This window comes from Hemicordylus capensis, chromosome 5 (genome assembly GCF_027244095.1).
Source record: "Hemicordylus capensis ecotype Gifberg chromosome 5, rHemCap1.1.pri, whole genome shotgun sequence".
Lineage (NCBI taxonomy): Eukaryota > Metazoa > Chordata > Lepidosauria > Squamata > Cordylidae > Hemicordylus > Hemicordylus capensis.
The window spans coordinates 62,467,365-62,486,046 of record NC_069661.1 but is presented as its reverse complement, the minus strand read 5'-3'; the positions used below and the strand labels follow the sequence as shown (position 1 = coordinate 62,486,046).

General features: G+C 41.9%; 1 long non-coding RNA gene across 1 annotated transcript in view; it reads right to left on the bottom strand.

The window, feature by feature from the left end:
* Positions 1-14,995: 14,995 nt before the first annotated feature.
* LOC128326931 (uncharacterized) overlaps positions 14,996-18,682 on the bottom strand; it is a 30,139-nt gene continuing 26,452 nt past the window's right edge. The window contains exon 2 of the long non-coding RNA XR_008308342.1: positions 14,996-17,784. This is a non-coding gene — a long non-coding RNA (uncharacterized LOC128326931). The remainder of the gene's footprint in view (positions 17,785-18,682) is intronic.

Sequence of the window (18,682 nt, the reverse complement as noted above, 5' to 3'; positions counted from 1 at the left end):
CTAGGCTGAAAGGCCTATTAAGGGCTTATCCCTCTTTTTCTCTACTGTTTGCAAGACAACTTGGGCCCTGACTGGCTGCCACCTGAAAGTCACATGACTCAGTCCATCCTAAACATGTTGGTGATGATCACCAGAGCCAGCAAGCCAGAATTTAGCCACTGTTCTCTGCTTGAATTTTATTCCAGCTGTCCCCCCTTGCCCATTCTTCACCTCTTTGGATGTTTACCTCAGCTACTTTCTAGCCAAAGCACAGAATGATCGACGTGATCGTAATGTCCAGATGGGTTTGGTGATGGATCCAGACATGTCAGTCTGGATGCTAATAGAAAACTATGTCACTGAAGAAAGAGATTTCCAAGGAATTGTCAATGCAAGCTGAGGTGAGTACGCTCATATATTTTCAAATGCTAAGTTGCATTAAAATGTTACCTTTCCCCTCCATCCCCTCAAATGTGACATAGCAGCTTACAGCATCAAAGTGAATAACTTCCCTGTCTAAGGTTTGTAGAATAATCACTGTTTGTCATAATGGTCCATTTAAGTTGAGCAAATCAAGGGGTTTTTCAAAATGTTTGAGACTTACTGAATATTTATTGCTAGTACAAGCTTGGCACTTTTGGGAATTTCCCACCTTTATACATCTTATATAACCTAAAGGTAACTAAAGCTCATTGATATTTCTGCATAGCTCTTAACAGATGCATCATGACAGGCTTTACACTCTTTACCATCAATGTAGTAAAGCTCATGTGTGATCTAAGAATAGCACATTCCAAAAGAGAACCTTGAGGTTATTGGCCAATCTTCTGAGTGATATGTGTGGTTTTGAAATGAGGATGGAGGTTTTGGCATCATCCAAATTATGCCTTGGGATCCAAATATGCACATCAACTGGAGGAAATTAGCAGCACACATGTGAACAAGTGTGTTCATCATAGTCAACATGTGCTAAACAGAAGGCTTTTTTAAATTTCTGGAAATCTAGAAGAAAGCTATTGGTTTCACATAAAAGAAGAGCCACATAAGCCACACTATTGTGGATTGGGCTGGGGGATGATTTCTTATATTTGAACCCAGTATGCCAGATAATATAGTTTGCTGCAGTACACCATCACAATGTCAGTGTACTTATGTTATACAAGACCCAGTAATCTAAACATTGTTAGGATCAGAGGAATTCTAAATGTATTTGCAGTATAAACGGTATATGCATTGCACAGCTCCTCGGAGAAAGTTTCAAATTGAGTATAATTTTCTTTGCCCACCAGTAACATTGTGACACAAGGAAGCATGTTCTGCTATGTTAAGATGTCACAATCTGCCCTCTGTGTTTATTTAATTGCAAGTTAGGTTTATTTCATCACAAGTTAGTTTTTCATCTACAAAGCTTTGGTCTATGAAGTGGTAGAACCAATGCAGGCATTTTTGTGTTCCATCCATTCAGTTCCTTCACTCTTAACAAATTAAATTATAAAAATTTCACACAAACATCTGGTTGCCATACAGCTGTCCCCACAAACATAATCTGAAGTAGGCATGGATTCTAGAATAGTTTCAATCACTTAATCTTGGTTCTCTCACAGGTTAAAGTGGCCACATTCACATGTAATGTGAAACCACAGTTAAACGGGGCAGAGGTTGGAAATCAGTTATGTCCCAATGCATGCAATTGCAGTTTCACAGCAAAAGTTTGGTTTGTCTCACCAAACTCCAATTTGTACCTTTGGTTTGTAATAAGTTTCGCTGCCCCAACCTGAGGTTTAGCAGTGGTATTCCATCTGAAAGCACATTGTGCCATAACCATGGTTTTGTTTGCTTTCTGGAGCTGCAATCATAGAGATGGTGGTGCAGACCAGTCCAGGATTGCAATGCTTGATGCTTGTGGCACTTCTCGCTGGCCGCCTCTCCTAGCACTTGCCCCACGCCCCATCTCTGATCCAATAAAGCAGTTGTCAGGCAAAAGGGATGCCGCAATGTTCCCCAGCCCATGCTTGTCGGCCTGTCAAATGGCAAAGTCACACAGGGGCATGCCCTTTTTCCATTTTGTCTCTTGCTCACCCTCGCCCCCCCCTTCCCCAGCAAGCAGGAGAGACAGGGGGTGGGGTGACAGGATGGGCTCTAAGTGCTTTGCTCACCCCAAAATGAAGTGACAATTATGTATGTTCACAAGCATACCCCTTCAAGATGGCAACACAGACTATTAGAGTGCTGGGACAGAAACATATGGCAGGGCAGTGATACCCGGGGTTGGGTTAAATGGATTCTGGAAAGGCCAAGGTCTATTTTTTGTACAATGATGCTGGGGAAGAGGGGCCTAGCACCTTCTCCTTGAGGTACCTGTGCGGTCCCTAGACTTATTGATGAGAAGGGCCGGGCAGCAAGATCAGCATTGCCCCAGTGAAAGGAGCATTCCTACATGTATGACAATGACAGATGCTGATCCTGAGCAGACCCCTCTTTCACAAGAGTATCATGGGGCCAGTTGGCAGATGCTACCCCGCCAGGTTGCTCTATAAAAGAAAACCACGGGAATGGGTATGCCGCCAGTAGCTCTCCCTGTCTTGGTGACTGCCACCAAGAAGCTGTCAAAGCATGCCCTTTGGCAGCCCACCCACCCATTTGAACATGTTCATCTTCATTTTTGCTGGAACAGTGACCCCACTTTCCTGGGGTCACTGGAATTTGGAGCTCCCCTCTCCTGCGATTCGCCACAGCAGCAGCAGATCTGCATATGATGCAACACTGGACCGAACCTGGGAATTTTGAATGAGAGTAAAGATCTGACCCCACACTCAGTGTTTCCCCAGTCTGCACACGTGGCTAGGCTGACACATGGTGCATCAGAACATAAGAACATAAGAACAGCCCTGCTGGATCAGGCCCAAGGCCCATCTCGTCCAGCATCCTGTTTCGCACAGTGGCCCACCAGATGCCGCTGGAAGCCACAGACAGGAGTTGAGGGCGTGCCCTCTCTCCTGCCATTACTCCCCTGCAACTGGTACTCAGAGGCATCCTGCCTTTGACGCTGGAGGTGGCCCACAGCCCTCCGACTAGTAGCCATTGATAGACCCAGAAACTCCTTTGGGTGAGGGAAAGGCTTCCCTGGAGAGGTGGGGGTAGCTGTGCAAAAGTTCTATCATTAACCAGAGAAAGCAGGGGGCCCACACAAGCAGGACTCTCTTTGTTGGGTTTGCTCAACTCATGAGCTCACAGTCCGATGGAAGGCCAAAGGATTTCAAGCTTAAGGTCCTCCCCAGGAAACTGGCCCTCTCATGAAAGTGCAAGCCCACTGGCAGCAAACTGCCAGGGGGGCAGGAGTATGTTTTGGTCAGCATTGTCTGCTTTGCCAGAGTGAGCCCTCACAAGAGCATCCTTGGTCACAGTGAGCCAGACCCCAGGATCCTTTGCCCTCCCTCATATACATATCCCCTCCTATGAAATTGTCATGTTCCCTTCCCTTTCCTGACTAATAAGGAAATAGTGCCCCCCAACACACACACAACACACACACACACACACACACACACACACACTTGTGTTTGTGTGATAGTTTTGTTTCAGAGCACTTAAGAGGGTGACAGTGCAATCACTCTCAGAAGAAGAGCTGGCATGACCTTAAAGGGATGTAAATGCCCTTTTCCTGCTGAGGGCAAGTAGACCATTCCAGAAAGGCATGATCACACTTGGCACACCCCCTTTAAGAGCATAGCCAATTGTTGACACTTTATTCATTCATTCATTCGATATCTATACTGCCCTTCCAGATAGGGCCAATTACTCTCCCCCTGCTCAGTAAAGAGAATCACCACATTAAAAGGTGCCTTTTTGCCAAGTTAGCAGGGGTGTGCTGACTTTAGTGGTGTGCTGATGCCTTGCCCACAGTCTGGCAATGTAAGTGCTACAGAGCTTGCTGGGATGCGGCCTTGGAAGAACAGGAAGAGGGAGGGGGCAATTTCGGCCCCCTGAAATTGGAGGCCACCAAACTGTGATTGGATGAATGTCTGCAATGCGATTCATGGTTAGAAAAATTAATCACGGTCCAGCGACCTCCAGTTTAACATTAAGTGTGAATGTGACCAGTGTTTCCTCCGTAGAACCAGATACCTCCCATCAGAAATGACAATGCAGCTACTGTTTATATGATAGCTCATTCTGGCATTAAAAAGAGGTGAATCAAGTGCTTCTGATCTCATCAGGTTTTGTAGACATTCTTCAACTAACTTCAGTCTCTAATTCACCCGAGTGTTCCTTGAGGAATCTTTTAATATCAGAATTAACTCATTCTGGAGATAGGTGCAGTGGTTTTCATACAAAACTATTATGAGGAAATCATAGGGAGAGGAAGGAAAGGGAATACATCATCTTTTTTTGTTTATCTTTCCTTCCTGCATTGCTCATGTTAACCATGAATTACTCATGCAAGCATAATTAAAGCTGCAATCCTATGCATACTTACTTGGAGGTAAGCCACATTGAATGAAATGAGTTCTGAGTAGTCTGCATAAATTGGCTGGCATGTAGGAGGAAATGACATTGTGCACCTGATCTGTTCTATGGAGTTAGTTAGCCTAGAGTAACTTGGCTTTGTTTTGCTTCAAAACTATGGAGGCAAAGAATTGCATGTAGACCAAATGCCGCCTGACCCCTTCTCCCAGGTAAATTTAATTTTATAGAGTTTTGTTAAATAATGATAAGATTTAAGAAACATTAAGATATATTTTCAATGCATCATTAATACTTGTAAACTATAAAGCTTTCTATTTTATATATTTTTTCCTTCTTGAATTCTATGTACATTTGGGAAAAAAACCCCACTGCTACAACAATAGATGGTAAATAGTATTTTAGAAGAATCACTTATATAAAATTAGAACTTTTTAAATGCCACATTTTCAATAGTTCACTATTTACAATAGTGAAATTTTATCCTGTACCTCAATCCAGTGATCATGATTTGTGCATTCAGCAACCTTGATTGCTAGATACAGAAACTAGGGGCATGCAAAAAAAAAAAAATAATCAAAAAAACCAACCCTATTCCATTTATTTGTATTAATAAAAACTTCATTTGCTTTGTTCAGCATTCATAAGAATCATATTCAGTTTTGATGTTATTTTGCTCAATCAGAACTCTCTGGCATACACTCAGTTTGAATTAAAAAATGAACTGAATGGGCTCTGTTCAATTCATGTTTTTGTTCTTTTTGAAATGGATGTATACTGTATTCTAATAGAATGTTCAGAAGCAAACCACAGTCCAAAACTTTATTCTACGCCAACTTACTCCAAAGAATACCTCAATGCCATTTCTGCTCAATGGGGTGTAGCATGTTGCCCTAGACCAGGAGGCCCAATGTTGACTTCCCAGCTGTTGTTGGACTACAGCTCCAATCATCTCCAGCCATAATGGTCATTGTTATTGGGGATTAATCCAACAACATCTGTGGACTCAGCATTGGAAACTCCTGTCCTAGACTCGCTCTAGGCTGACAGGCATTATGTGCAACCTCCAGGCTCTATTTCGATGATGGCTGCCCTGTTCATCCTCTCTAATAAAAGCCTTGGTGTCCGTCCGTGGACGGACACCAAGGCGTGTGTTCGTGCCTCCCTGGCCTGTTCTGCGCCTGCGCAAAGCGCAGGCGCAGAACAGGGCAAGGGAGACACGACGGCCGGCACCCGGTGGCCATCTTGGGCGGCCAGAAGCGGCCGCCCCGAAAAAGCAGGGTGAGCGGCGCCGGCGAACACTGGCCGCCGCCGCCTTGCCCAGAGGACACCCGCGGCGACAAGGGAGAGGCCCCAGGGAGCGGAGGACCTGGCCAGAGCTGCGGGCGGCGGCGGGTGGCGGGCCCGCTGGAGCCGCGGGCCGCCGCGGCGGTGGGTGGCGGGCCCGCCGGAGCCCTGGGTGGCCGCCCCGGCCGGAGACACGGGCCGCGGTGGGTGGCGGGAGGGGGAATGGCGGCGGAGGCCCAGACCGCCGCAGGGAGACGGAGGCCGGGACCGGGGGCCGAGCGAAGGCCGAAGTAAACAGAAAAGCAAAAATACAGCCTCCGCCGCTGCCTCTGAAGTCCCACCCTCCCTCCGTCCCAGCTTCCAAAACCACCTTACCCTGTCCCATTACAGTTGAACAAAGAAAGTCCTAAATTTAGGAGGGAGAGGGGAGCTCTCAAGCAGTGCTCCTCCCTCTTCAAAGGCTCTGCCCGAACTGGCGCTTGGGGCCGAAAGGACGCAAGAGGCGTCCTTTCAGTCCCAAGCGCCAGTTCGGGCAGAGCCTTTGCAGAGGGAGGAGCACTGCTTGAGAGCTCCTTTCTCCCTCCTCAATTTTGGACTTTCTTTGCTCAACTGTAACGGGACAGGGTAAGGTGGTTTTGGAAGCTGGGAGGGAGGGAGGGTGGGACTTCAGAGGCAGCGGCGGAGGCTGCATTTAAAAAAAAAACAAACAGTAAAGGGGAGAGGAAAAGGCTAGCGCCCGTTATTATAACGGGCTTCAGAACACTAGTGACTCAATAATCTATTAAGATGTCCTCAATGCAGTATTATTTATTTATTATGTGTTTATCATATTTTTATACCACCTGATAATGTACATCTCTAGGCAGTGTACAAAATTTAAAACATAATATAATATAGTATATTTTTATTGTGTTTTATATTATAAACATAATATAAAACACAATAAAAAACTGTCTCGTAAAATAAAAAACAAATTAAAGTTTAAAATGAATTTCAGTTAAAAGCCTGAGAAAACAGGTTTGAGGTTCATCCTAAAAGCAAACAGAGGAGATGCACTTATTTCAACCGGAAGCATATTTCAAAGCCCTGGGGCAGCCACAGACAAGACCCAGTTCTGCCCAGGTATTCTGGTAACATATGAGCCCTGTTCAAACATTATGTTGTATGTGCATTCAAGTTAGGGGCATGCAGAATCAGTTCTAATCAAACCCGGTTTGATTTGAACTGGCCCGGTTTGACTGATTCAAGCTTCAAGCTTGAAAAAAGCAGGCCTGTCCAAGTTCGCACCAAACCGGAGCTGGTTTGTATTGAACTGGTTTGGCCCAGTTCAGTTGGCTATGTTTGTAAAAGGGAATCCAGTGAGGGGATGGGGTCTAAAGGGGTTGAAATGGCAGGCGAGGGGGCCCTTATTGGTGGCGTGCCTGGCAGCAGCTTCTCATCATCAGCGGCTCCTCTACTCCCCACTGGTGCCCCCACCCCAGCAGTGCAGGCCAGCAATGGCCTGGATTCCCCTTTACAAGCTTAGCAACCTGAACCGGGTCGAACTGAGCAGCAGCTGTGAAAAAAGCTAATTCCATTCTAGGAATCATTAGGAAGGGGATTGAAAATAAAAATGCTAATATCATAATGCCCTTATACAAATCTATGGTGCATCCACATCTGGAGTACTGTGTATAGCTTTGGTCACTGTATCTTAAGAAGGATATTGTAGAACTGGAAAAGGTGCAGAAGAGGGCAACCAAAACGATCGGGGGCCTGAAGCACCTTCCTTATGAGGCTAGGCTATAGCATCTGGGACTCTTTACCTTGGAAAAGAGGCAGCTAAGGGGAGACATGATCAAGGTGTATAAAATTATGCATGGAGTGGACAGAGAGAAATGTTTCTTCCTCTCTCACTACACTAGAACCAGGGGTCATCCCATGAAACTGAAGGTTGGGAAATTTAGGACCAACAAGTGGAAGTACTTTTTCACACAGCACATAATCAATCTGTGGAATTCCTTGTCATCAGATGTTGATGTGGTGATGGCCACCAGGTTGGATGGCTTTAAAAGGAGTTTAGACAGATTCGTGGAGGACAGGTCTATCAGTGGCTAGTAGTCTGGTGGCTGTGGGCCATCTCCAGCCTCAGAGGCAAGATGGCTCTCAATACCAGTTGCAGGGGAGCAACAGCAGGAGAGAGGGCATGCACATACTTCTTGCCAGTGGGCTCCCCAGAGGTATCTGGTGTGCCACTATGTGAAAAAGGATGTTGGACTAGATGGGCCTTGTGCCTGATCCTGCAGGGCTGTTCTTATGTTCTTATGAACTGGGCCGAACAAATTTGATCCAGTTTGACCACAAGAACCAAACCACTGATCAGTTCGCAGACCAGCGGTTCAGTTGGAATTTGGCTTGAATTCAAATTGAACCACTGAAAATGGTTCTGTGCACACCTCTCATTTAAATCTCTGTTTACATGTTTTTGTGTAAATGGTTGTACATGTGCTCATTTTAAAAGTGAACCTGGGTACAGAGCTTCTCAAATACAGGTACAGATAGGAACTACAGGTGCTGTAGTTGCATTGAACAAAATGTGTGAATAACCATACATGTGTATAGATATGTACATGAATACACTGTGCATTGATAGAACTGTGTTGAACATAATGTGTGAACAGTGATATGCTAACTGGGCAAAGGTACCTATTAAAGTGGTGGCTCTCTAATATTTAACAGAGCAACATCAGATTATGCCCTTATACAGGTGAAAGAAAATTAGAATATCGTGCAAAAGTCCATTAATTTCAGTAATGCAAATTAAAAGGTGAAACTGATATATGAGACAGACGCATTACATGCAAAGCGAGATAAGTCAAGCCTTAATTTGTTATAATTGTGATGATCATGGCGTACAGCTCATGAAAACCCCAAATCCACAATCCCAGAAAATTAGAATATTACATGGAACCAAGAAGACAAGGATTGTAGAATAGAACAATATCGGACCTCTGAAAAGTATAAGCATGCATATGTATTCAGTACTTGGTTTGGGCCCCTTTTGCAGCAATTACTGCCTCAATGCGGCGTGGCATGGATGCTATCAGCCTGTGGCACTGATGAGGTATTATGGAAGACCAGGATGCTTCATTAGCGGCCTTCAGCTCTTCTGCATTGTTTGGTCTCATGTCTCTCATCCTTCTCTTGGCAATGCCCCATAGATTCTCTATGGGGTCAGGTCAGGCGAGTTTGCTGGCCAGTCAAGAACAGTACACTGTATACTTTTCAGAGGTCCGATATTGTTCTATTCTACAATCCTTGTCTTCTTGGTTCCATGTAATATTCTAATTTTCTGGGATTGTGGATTTGGGGTTTTCATGAGCTGTACGCCATGATCATCACAATTATAACAAATTAAGGCTTGACTTATCTCGCTTTGCATGTAATGCGTCTGTCTCATATATCAGTTTCACCTTTTAATTTGCATTACTGAAATTAATGGACTTTTGCACGATATTCTAATTTTCCGAGTTTCACCTGTAGTGTCCTATCCAGTGGTTGCTGCTGTTGTCTCCCTTGTTTTGTTTTTTAAGACTGTGAGCCCCATGCGACAGGGAACTACTTTACCATACCTTTTGCTTTATAAGACACTTTGGGAACCACACTGAAAAACAGTATATAATAATAATAATAATAATAATAATAATAATAATAATAATAATAAACATCTGCCACACAATACACCAGATATAACTGTAGTCGAGAAGAAAGAAAAACAAGTCAAAATAATCGACATAGCAATACCAGGGGATAGCAGAATAGAAGAAAAAGAAATAGAAAAAATCACCAAATACAAAGATCTACAAATTGAAATTGAAAGGCTGTGGCAGAAAAAGACCCAAATAATCCCAGTGGTAATTGGCGCCCTGGGTGCAGTTCCAAAAGTCCTTGAAGAGCACCTCAACACCATAGGGGCCATAGAAATCACCATCAGCCAATTACAAAAAGCAGCTTTACTGGGAACAGCCTATATTCTGCGACGATATCTATAACAACAGCAACAACTGACAATAAAATTCTGGCATCCCAGGTCCTTAGGAAGGACTCGATGTCTGGATAAAACAAACCAGTCAATAACACCTGTCTGACTGTGTAAATAAATAAATGATAATAGAGACGCTAGATTGTAAGACCAGGAAAATCATGAACTGGTCATGAAATCATGAACATGAACCAGCAAAAGGTGCAGTTCCAAGTAATTATAGACCGATAACCTGCCTGCCAACCATGTTCAAATTATTAACTGGAATAATAGCAGATGAAGTGATGCAACACTTATTAACTAACAAACAGCTTCCAGTTGAACAGAAAGGAAATTGCCCAAACACCAGAGGCACAAAAGACCAGCTGCTGATTGACAAAATGATTTTAGAAAATTGCAAGAGAAGAAAAACAAATCTAAGTGTTGCATGGATTGACTACAAGAAAGCCTTCGAATCATTGCCTCACACATGGATACTAAAATGTGTAGAAACAACTGGTTTCAGCAAAAACATTCAGATATTTATTTTAAAAAGCAATGATCATGTGGAGTACACAGTTAACAATCAATGGCGAGACACTTGGACAGGTTAGCATTAGAAGAGGCATTTTCCAAGGGAACTGACTATCCCCTCTGTTGTTTCTAATCACCATGACCCCACTTTCACAAATACTAAACAAAACAGGCCTCGGATACCAAACATCTAAAACATCAAGTAAAAGCAACCATCTGCTGTACATGGACGATCTGAGGTTGTATGGAAAGTCCCAGTCAGAAATAGAATCACTGCTAAACACTGTCCGTATATTCAGTAGCGATATGGCAATGGAGTTTGGACTAGACAAGTGTGCTGCATTAATAATGAACAGAGGGAAAATAACAAAAACAGAAGGAAAAGAACTGCCCAATGGAAGCAAGATCAAGAACCTGGAAGAGAAAGAACATTACAAATACTTGGGCATTCTCCAGGCTGATAACATTGCACACACTGAAGTTAAAAGAAAAATTGGAAGTGAATACATCAGGAGAGTCAGAAAAATCCTCAAGTCCAAACTCAATGGCGGGAACACCATACAAGCCATAAACACCTGGGCTATACCTGTTATCAGATACACTGCAGGAATAATAGACTGGACCCAGGCAGAGCTAGAGACGCTGGATTGTAAGACCAGAAAAATCATGACCATCAATCATGCTCTGCACCCCTGCAGTGATGTAGATAGGCTATACCTCCCTCGCAGCTCAGGTGGAAGAGGAATGCCGCAAGTCCATCAAACAGTAGAGGAGGAGAAAAGTGGCCTTGAAGAATATATCAAGGACAGTGAAGAAGATGCACTTAAAATGGTCAATAATGCGAAACTATTCAACACCAATGAAAGAAAGCAGGCCTACAAGAAAAAACAAGTCAAGAACTGAGCAGAAAAATGGAAAAAGAAGCCCCTGCATGGTCAATATTTGCACAATATAAGTGGACAATCAGACACCACCAAGACCTGGCAATGACTTAAGAATGGTTACTTGAAGAAAGAAACAGAGGGTTTAATACTGGCTGTGCAAGAACAGGCACTAAGAACAAATGCAATAAGAGCAAAAGTTGAAAAATCCACCACAAACAGCAAGTGCCGCCTTTGTAAAGAAGCAGATGAAACAGTGGACCACCTAATCAGCTGTTGTAAAAAGATCGCACAGACTGACTACAAACAAAGGCATGACAAGGTAGCAGGGATGATACACTGGAACATTTGCAAAAAATACAAGCTACCTGTAGCCAAAAATTGGTGGGACCATCACATTGAAAAAGCTGAAGAAAATGAAGATGTAAAAATATTATGGGACTTCCGACAACAAACAGACAAACATCTGCCACACAATACACCAGATATAACTGTAGTCGAGAAGACAGAAAAACAAGTGAAAATAATCGACATAGCAATACCAGGGGATAGCAGAATAGAAGAAAAAGAAAAAGAAAAAATCACCAAATACAAAGATCTACAAATTGAAATTGAAAGGCTGTGGCAGAAAAAGACCCAAATAATCCCAGTGGTAATTGGCGCCCTGGGTGCAGTTCCAAAAGACCTTGAAGAGCACCTCAATACCATAGGGGCCACAGAAATCACCATCAGCCAATTACAAAAAGCAGCTTTACTGGGAACAGCCTATATTCTGCGATGATATCTATAACAATTGACAATAAAATTCTGGCATCCCAGGTCCTTGGGAAGGACTCGATGTCTGGATAAAACAAACCAGTCAAAAACACCTGTCTGACTGTGTAAACAAGATAATAATAATAATAATGGTCCTTGGGAAGGACTTGATGTCTGGATAAAACAAACCAGTCAATAACACCTGTCTGACTGTGTAAAATAATAATAATAAATAGTCTCTCTTTTGACTCCCTCCACATTCCACGAACATATTGCCAGTGTTCGCACACACAATCATTTCAGATCCAATCCAATGGGTGGGAGGGAACAGAAAAAGAAGTGGGGCTATGCGGTATCCAAATATCCTGTTCCCTAAACTCCTGTCCCATCTAAGAGAAGAGCTGTAAGAGGCTTTTGCTTGCTAGCTGCAGCAGCCAGATTTTTTTTTTTTTAAACAAGTGCAGCAGCAGCAGGCATAGCAGCTTTCTGTGGTGCTTGCAATTCTCTGGATTTAGATCATTGACTATTTGATCTACTCAGGTCCTCAAGAGGTTATCATGATCTGCTAAATTTAAACCTAATGGGGCATCCATTCACTGAATACATTCTTTTAGATGTAATTTCTCAGCATCAACAGCCCAAGAGATCTGAGGGTGGTTCTTTTCTAAAGAAACTCTGCTGCAGAAGTAGATTGAGCAAGCAAGCCTGTCTTTAACATATTGCTAAACAGCTTTTATGTGCAACATGTCCATTTCAAAATATTAATTTACCATTTTTAAAGGGGGGGAACAGATTTCAAAGTACTGGGAGCGTCATCATTAATGAGTTTTATCATTAAGATGATTGATATTCTTAGGCAAAGTTTTACTAGACGTAGACATGCCAGAGAGTTTGGATCATTATTTATAAGAAACTACATATTTTATATGCTATCAGGTATTCAGTGTACTACAAAATCACTTTTGAACCATTTCATGGCATTAAAGTTTTGTTCTATGCTGAACACAGTAGGTTTATTGTTTTTAATAGTTTTTAATGGTGTGCCATTGTGTTAAATTTTTAAAATGGATTTAATGTTTTAATTTTGTTTGAATTTGTATTGTTTTTATGGTAAACCGCCCCAAGACAGCTGTTTTTGGTGGAGCATACATATGTTAAATAAATAAATACATACATACATACATACATACATACATAAATGTTGCAACCACAGGTCATAACACACATATTAAGGCATAATAAAACAACATAAAACATAATAGCTAATACAGATAAGATATAATAAGACAGTAAAAAACATAATTAGGTCATTCAAAAACATGATGAGGTCAATAATAATAATAATAATAATAATAAATAATTCACACAACTGGGCAGGCAGGGCGGGTGGAGGACAGTGATGAAGGTTTGTTTCACTCACCTCTCCCGCCCCACCGACAATGTTAGGATTCTGGGAGCATGGCACACGCTCCCAAACGGGCAGTGCTGTGTGGTGTAGCAGGGAGCTCCGGAAGCCAGGACAACGTGTCCCAGCCTCTGGGAATCCCACAATGCATCACGCAACATGCACAATGCATTGGGGGAGACAGGTATTCTAGAGACAGGTATTCTAGGCACCTGTCTCTGTGAGCAGCTGAGTTGGAAGCAGTCCATGCTCACACACGAGCAGATAGCCTGGGTTAAGGGAACACTAGTTCCCTTAACCTTGGCTAACAGCTGGGCTGAAAAGCCCGGCTAGGCAGCACTGCCCTGCTGGGATCAGGCCCATTCCCTGCAGTTCTCACGCACAGCCTAACCCAGGCTGGGCTTCCCAGCTTCAATAACAATTTAAACAACATGCATGAAAATAAAATAAAAAAACATATAATCCTAAATACCTAGCTGTATTTACAACTCTGATAGGTGCAACTAGAATAAGAGAGCTAGTCCTGGAACTACAACTTAGCCAGATGTGTAGCAGGGCTAGCAGATACAGTTCTCTACCTAAATTTAAAAGACAATAAAGCAAAAATGGACACTTGATAACTAACATAAGGAAATACATCTGCCAGCAAGGATTTAACACATTCTTTTTCTTACATGTTTAATGTCCTCCACTTGCCTGTGGTCAAGGGGCAGAAGTGCTGTTCCTTGGGAACTTTGTGAAACCTACCCTCAAGATAAGCTGAGAGCATGGTTTGAAAACATAAACTGGTAAATGCCTTCCATAGCGGTGTGCTGGTAAGGTTGGGTAGGTACTGCGAAGTAGATCTGTTTTTCTTGAAATAAAGATACCATAGGGAGAACTTTGAATGTTGGACACACAATAAGGCAAATGCTTTGAACACAGACACACACGTGAGCTGGAAACCCTAGTATTATGAGAGGTCTGCACTGGAGCAGGATGACAGCGGCCTACAAACAAGTGTTCCACTTTTTAAAAAGTGGTGATAATTTATTTGTTGGCCTTCCTGTTAAACATATTAACTGTCAATGAATTTGTCTTTGATATTGGAATTAATTGAAAATTATTTTTTAATATGCCCATAAATGTGCAAGCTTGATTCCTTGACAGAAATACTTGTAAGGAATAAAATTTTGTGGAAAACCTTACTGTGAAAGCTATTGACTAAGGGGCAACATATGTGTCAGTGTCCAGTTATAAGATACCTGGGCAAGGAACACTCATCTTGCAGTTCTTAAGGTCACTCTGTGAAGCCATGCAGTCTCATTTTTATTTCATGGTTAGGAATCCATGATTTCAATCAAGCAGAGTAACATTTTCCCCCATCTCTGCTTCTGATGAGGAGCAAAGATGGGGGTGCTAAAAACATTTTGCAGCACAAAGACGCTTGGTAGAGATAAGCACCCCAAAGTTACAATAAACATCTAAAGTAAACTATGAGATCCTCTGTAGTTTGCTTATCACTTGTTAATGCTCTTACTTTCATGGGATCTAGTAATTCTGGCAAATGCTACATTATCGTGGGTAATGAAGAGGCTTATTTCATAAGAATAAGTCTTGGAACAACATTTTTTTGTTTGATCATTCCAGCAAATTCTGAAGCTGCAACAGTGATTGACTTGATAAGAATAAAGACAGGAATCTATAATATTTTTTGCTAAACAGCAATTTTATTAATTTTACATATCAGGAGTACTTACTATCAAACTGAATAGTAGACTTTCCATTATCCATACATGTTATCAAGGAGGGCCTCTTTCAGCCTCCCTGTTTTTCTTTAAACATCAAAAAAAATTTGGCCCAGTCAAGCTGTTCTTGACCAGACCTCATTACCCTCCCATTTCAAATTCAGAAACACAGTTGTATTTGGGGCTAGGGGCCACAGAGAAAAACAAACCCTGCCATTTTAGAAGATTTCATTTAATCCTACCTCCAGTTCAGTGTTATCCAATGACTCTACATTATATTTATGTATTTATTTTTACATTTATATCCTGCTCTTCGTCCAAGGAGCTCAGAGCAGTGTACATGGTTATGTCTGTCCTCACAACAATCCCCTGAGGTAAGAGACTGAGAGATACAGTGAAGTATCTCACTGATACTTCAGTGAGTGTGAAGCTGAAGATGTGACTATGAAGCTGATGATGAGGCTTTTCTCATGTGCAGTCTAACCCGGGCGATGGACACCCAGTCTGGGTTAGGCTGTGCATGAGAACTGCTGGGATTGAGCCTGATCATGGCAGGCCAGCGCTGTCTAGCCTGGCTTTTAAGCCCGGCTGTTAGCCAAGGTTAAGGGATCAAGTGCTCTCTTTCCCCAAGCTACCTGCTCATGTCTAAGCATGGGCTGCTTCCAGCCCAGCCACACAGAGAGATGGGCGCCTAGAGCGCCCATCTCTTGGGGCAATTCCCCAATGCAATGTGTGTATTGCATGCTGCATTGTGGGATGAAATGGGACAACGAGTCCCAGCCTATGTTTACCTGTGCTTCTGGGAGCAGCATGGAGATTCATCAGTGCTGATCTCAGTAGCACTGGTCGTGTGGGCGCATGCCTTGCGCACTGCCCAAACAGTGAACGGTCATATGGAGGAAGGCAGGTTGAATCCTTCCTCCCTCCCCCACCCTCCCAACCACGTGCATGCACAGTCATGTGAACAGCCCCACTAAATCAGACCAATGGTCAATATTGTCTACCCTAAGTGAAAGCAGCAGCTCCTCTCCGGGATTTCAAACAGGGTCTTCCCTAGGTCAGCCACTAAATTATGGCCCTTCTCCTCCTCAATTGCATCCTAACATTCTGTACAATGCCTTCAAAAAGATCACTTCTCTACTAGAAGAGAAATGGGAAGAGGATGCTTCTATGTTTTGATCCAAAAAGAACAACTTCACAGAATGTTTAAAATATTGTCTTTAAAAGCTTTCTTATATCAAGAAACAATGCTTCATTTTTTCTTCCCAAAATAAATATATGAGCGTTTCATATTAATTAAATTCTACGGAATGAAATCAAGTTAAAAATAAATTAGTCTACCTTTCACAGATATTATTGTGCTGATAAACTGATCCATCTCTAAAACTCAGATGACCTAGTGGAAATAGTAAGTAATAGTAAAAATTGTTTCTTCATAAAGGGCTCTCCCATTCTACCCAGCTTCCTCTAACTTCTTCTATAGTTGTTTTTTCCAGTATTTTTAATATTCTTGATCAGCTGCTCAGCCTCTTGAAACCACTCTATACTTCCCTAAATGATTATCTTTCATCATTTCCTTTTCTCTGTGAGGAAAAATGATCAGCAAGCATGGTCAACACTGGAATGAAAAAGAAAAAATGAAAACCACCATTAATTGAGCTCACCTCACCTGTGGGGCTGATGGAAGGGAGAATTTTTGATATAATGATAAAACCTATAATATAATGATATAACCTATAATATAATGATATACCTATGATATAACCTCTCTTTCAACTAATTTTTGTATCAACCATGTCCCCTGAAAGCTATGCAGCTGCTCTAGAATAAAATGAATGATAAGTTGTTGCTGTGTTTCCATTCATATATGCTTTATTTTCTCCAATAGGACTGGACTTTTTCATCCTTGATTCCTAGCCATTAACAACATTTTTAAGGAGGAGGAGGACCACATCATAATATACCTGGACAGTTTATATGTACTGTGCATCTCCACAACAGCATAATTGTTTATATAATATGAGACTATTCTCTCACATATAGCACCCAATGATTCCATTTCATTCTGTGGGTGTCCATTCTTAATTCTGTTAACATTGGAGCAAAAATATCAATGTATATAAAATCTTATATTGTACCACAAATTAAGAAATGATAGATAGACAGTCAGACTTTTGCTATAGATACATACACAAGGATGAAATAGCCTTTAACTTTTATATTGCACAATAATCCATGTTGTTCGCAATATCTTTGATAAAATTTGTTTGCAATTTGTTTGCAATGTCTTTGATAATAATGGAATTCAAAATTATTCACCACCAGCCCCATTTTATTAGGAAGACAGTGTTAGTGATTTCTCATATATTAGTCAGACATAAATACATACACATAAGCATTTTAAAATATATATGCCATGGTACATATTTAAAATATATATGCATATATTACATATATTACATATTAAAATATATATGCCATGGTGCATATTTAAATCTTATTCAGGTTTAACATCTTTTTGCGGCACAGGAATTTGTGAAAAAAACAGCTTCCACAATAACTGCGAACCAAAACATTAAAAGGTCTTCTTTAAACTTGTTCTGGTGCTTTGTTTCCAGTTCAGTAGTTTCTTTTGGCGTGAGCACAGTACTTCTGTGATGCCATTTCCATTCAAAATCAATCCTGCTTGCTGGGATTGGCCAATCCTCATTATATTTCATGGTAAATGGTTCTCCAGAAATTGCAGCTTTCCTGAAAACAAGTTTTTATACAACAGATAATCAGTGGGCAAATTCCATTAAGCAAATCTACTGTACCCAAAATTTGCCTGGAATAAGGATCCACACCAGAAATGTGGGTCTGAAAGTGTTTGTGAGCCCTTAAGGTAAGTAGTCCCTCTCACTTGAAGTTTGTCTGTTGTTTAGGAAAGCTGCCCACAAATCCTGAATGAGTCTGCTAGATAAGGCAGTCATGCACTGATCATTTTTCAAACCTACACAGAAAAGACTTCATAGTAAGGGCTCAGTGCTAACTCAAAACAAGCTTACCTGACCCACAGAAAGGTCAGTTTTCTGTGCATTTCTAAGAAGGAAGGAAAAATCCTTGCCAAACAATAGAAACCTTTTCCTGTTGCTAATTCATATAACATATGGATGACTTGCCAAAACTTTATACAGCTTAATTTCTAGGTCTGAAACATCATCTTCCTACCCAGGCCTCAGAATGGGGGAGAATGAATCCATGGTCAAAAGATGAAGTGATCTAATGCCAGGGACTTGAAGTTTAAGCGGCTAGTGACAACAGAAGCAGGAGTGAAAGCCTGGCTTCAGTATAGACAGGACAAGGCCAAACAAAACATGGGCAAAATAATTCAGGAAATGTAGTCAATTTTTCTGGGTCATTGTTCCTGGATGGCTGGTAGCCATCCTCCTCCCTGTGAAACTCTTAGACACCTTTTCTAAAAGATGTCTCGTGTCTCAGCAGGTGAGACATGCTGTGATGGGGCTTTTAGGTTCACAGCTGTGGTAGAAAAAGAGTTAACCCAGCCCAAGTGTAGAGTGAGGAGGAGAAGGTTGCCAATAGGGGACAGACTTGTTAGAAAGAAATAAAGCACTGAGAATATATAGGCCTGCTTCTGTCCATTTTTTTC